Here is a 3,458-nt window from a genome sequence, read left to right as displayed (position 1 = left end):
TGAGTGCCTGTTGGAGTAGCTGCAGATCCAACACGAATTCCTCATGCCTTGGCCTGAAGTCTTCACAGATTGGTGGCGTGAGCCCTGCAATTCTCATCCTTTGCCCATCTTGACGTAAGGCAGGAAAGTGGACTGAAATGCTCCTTTCTGATGGGCAAGGCAAATCAGAACCCATGGTGTACTTACTGCACCTTTGGTGCTACAGGGGCAAAACCTGAAGCTGCTTCCAAGGCTCTAGACACTTGCAGGCAGGGCTAGAGGCCGATGGTGTAAGAGCGGCCTGTGAGGTTCTGAATAGCAGAACAGACTGGTGCTGTCACAGCCCACTCATTCCACACCATCTTGGAATTGCTGCATCGCCAGAAACGTACACAGGTGGTCTGGCCTTCACGCACGGTAATGGGCTGCTTAATGGGGAAGAGGGTGGGAAACCATGAAGACATCTCAGGAGAGTGAGTCTCTGGACATATACTCAGAGTGATGTCCTGATGAAGCACAGTCTCAAAGTAGTCTGCAAACCCATGCAGCACTGTGTTCACCTCCACGGGAAACTCCAAGGTGCAGTAGTGGTTGTTGTCAATCATAGGATCTCTGTTGGGATGGCTGAAGGTAAAACAGGGCTGGGGTGCAGACGGCTGGTGGAAACTGTGCAGCCACAGCACATAAAGCATCTCAAACTGGGCTTCAGGGTGGCGGTCCTTTTCCCGACAGGCTCGGACCTCATTGTACAGCGTGGAGGAGAAGATGGGAGCTAGAAAGGAGGTATACTCCCCAGGAATGCTTACGCCATCATCCGGTGACAGCTCATTATCCGCTTAGGACCCCAGAAGCTCACTGACAATGATATCCGCTTTCTCTGGAGCCACCCGTTCCTGCATGTCCGATGAGACTACTGTCACCTGGCTTCCCCATTCTTCAAGCTGCCAGTTCTCCAGCGTCACCACAGCATTTGGGTTCTTCTCCACAGCGTACAGCTTTATCCACCAGTCTGCCTGCTTGGCTGCCCGCAGGGAAGTGTTCACCAGGGGCCCCCGGCCTGTTCCCAGCACCATCGGCACTTGCACATTGGTGTCCTTCCCTTCCTCTGGCACTCGGTCTAACAGACATTTATAGATGGCCTGCTGGTATCGAGAGTATTTGATAGGGTCCTTTTCAAACACTTCGTATGTCTGAGATTCCAGATTATCCATCAGTGGCTGGAGTGGGGACTGCAGGTAGTCTTCATAGCCCTTGGCAAAGAGTTCATAGGCACTGGGTGGAGGTCGATTCTGGCTCCAGTTTTCCAAGTACTGGAGGCAGGAGCAGAACTCTTTCTCTGAGTGGTGGTTGGTGCCTGTGATGATGAATTGCACATCCAACTTGAGGAGTTGGAAGATCAGCCTCTGATGCATCTTAGAAAGAACAGGAAATCCCTTCTTATTGGTCAGGAAAATGCTGGTGGGGAGAATGGTTGCTTTGATGGGCTTCCCCAAGCCAACGATCAATGACATGATTAGATGGGAGGTCAGCACCAATTTCGAGAGCCACCGCAATCCTCTTGCTATAATCACACAAGGTCCGGAAGTTGTGCCACCACATCCATGTCTTCTCCTCTCCACCGTACTCCTCTGTGTGTGAAGTTGGCACATCTCTCAGGTCCTCTGGTGCCACCAGTGGCACCCACATCCAGAACATGGAGGAGTGGTGGCCAGTGGGATGTGGTTGGTCAAAACTCTCGCCAAGTTTGTGTTATCGTCCTGATTTAGGGGAAGCAGGAAAGCTGGAAGACCCAAATATGCCCCAAAATTCAGCTCCTGTAACATAGCTGCCTCGGAGTTCCTGCGGATCTTCTCCACTTTTGAGTCTGGACGAATCCGTGGAGAAAGCTTTCCCACAATTAGTGTGTTCCAGTCCCTTCCTGACAGCAGTAGGTCTGATCGTGTCTGAGGGCCTGGCCGATTCTTAGCAGGTCCCTGAGTGAACTCCCTCTTGAAACGTGGGTGGAACACAGGCATGCCGAGGAAATCAAACCCCTGCTTGGCCACAGCCCCCAGGGTGTCAGCCATTTCGGGGATGCAATTCAGGTCCCTCCCGCTGGACACGCGACTTCCACTGGCACTGCCGACCACCAATCGCCTCCACCTTTTCCCTTGCGCTGTCCACGCCGAGATTCCCTGACCCCACTGATTTTTTTAACTGTCTCTGTGGTTTTGCTTTTTCCAGAACATCGTATCGTATAATTGTAATAATACAGAACATAGCCTTTTCAGATGGGCTTCTTTCACTTAGCAAAATGTATTTAAGATTTATTCATGTCTTTTCATGGCTTGGTAGCTCATTTCTTTTTGTAATATTTCATTGTGTGGATATACTCCAATTTGTTTATCCAGTCACCTATTTAAGGACATCTTGGTTGCTTCCAAGTTTTGGTGGCTATGAATAAAGCTGCTATAACATTTGCTTGCAGGGTTTTGTGTGGACATAGTTCTGAAGTCAGTTGGTTAAGTACCAAGGAGTGTGATTGCCGGATTATATGCTAAGACTATATTTAGCTTTGTAAGAAATCGTCAAACTGTCTTCCAAATTGGTTGTGCCATTTTGTATTCGTGCCAGTGAAGGATGAGTGTTCCTGTTGCTCTTTTTCCTTGCCAGCAATTGGCATTGTTAATTTTCTTTTTTGTATTTTAGCCATTCTAATAGGTATGGCTATAAGGTATGCTGTGGTATCTCGTTGCTTTATTTTGTAATTCCCTAATAATGATGTAAAACATTTTTTTCATATGCTTATTTGTCATCTATATACCTTCTTTGGTGAAATCTCTGCTCAGATCTTTTGTCCATTTTTACTGGGCTTTCTTCCTGTTGAGTTTCACGAGTTCTTTGGATACAAGTCCTTTGTCAGATATGTGTTTGCAAATATCTGCAAATTTCTGTGGCTTCTCTTTTCATTCTTTTAACGGTCTTTTGCAGAGCAGAAGTTTTTAATGTTAATAATGTCCAATTTAGATCATGCTTTTGGTGATACTTCTAAAAACTCATCTCCAAACTCAAGGTAGCCTGGATTTTTTCCTTTGTTCTCTTCTAAAAATTTTATAGTTTTGCATTTACATTTAGGTCTGTGATCCAGTTTGAGTTAATTTTTATGAGAGATGTAAGTCCTGTGTTTAGTTAGTTTTTTTTTTTTTTTGCATGTGGATATTCAGTTGTTCCAGCACCGTTACTTAAAAAGACTATCCTTTCTCCATTGAAATATTTTTGCTCCTTTGTCAAAGGTCACTGGACTATTTGTGTGGATCTGCTTCTGGGCTCTCTATTCTGTTCCATTGATGTATGTGTCTGTTCTTTCACCAATACTGTGCTGTTTGGATTACTGTAGCTTTACTGTAAGTTTTGAAATCATTTGGTGTGATTCCTCTAATTTTTTTGTTCTTCAGTACTGTGTTTGCTGTTCTAGGTCTTTCGGTCCAGGCATGGTTTTA

General features: G+C 46.0%; 1 pseudogene; it reads right to left on the bottom strand.

Moving 5' to 3' along the window:
• Positions 1–229: 229 nt before the first annotated feature.
• On the bottom strand, positions 230–2,150 carry LOC111178406 (protein arginine N-methyltransferase 5 pseudogene; annotated as a pseudogene).
• Between the last annotated feature and the right edge of the window lie 1,308 nt (positions 2,151–3,458).

The sequence above is a fragment of the Delphinapterus leucas genome, chromosome 1 (genome assembly GCF_059928025.1).
Source record: "Delphinapterus leucas isolate spDelLeu-1000000601 "Yukka" chromosome 1, BTC_Dleu_Yukka2, whole genome shotgun sequence".
Lineage (NCBI taxonomy): Eukaryota > Metazoa > Chordata > Mammalia > Artiodactyla > Monodontidae > Delphinapterus > Delphinapterus leucas.
This window is presented reverse-complemented; position numbering and strand designations above follow the sequence as displayed.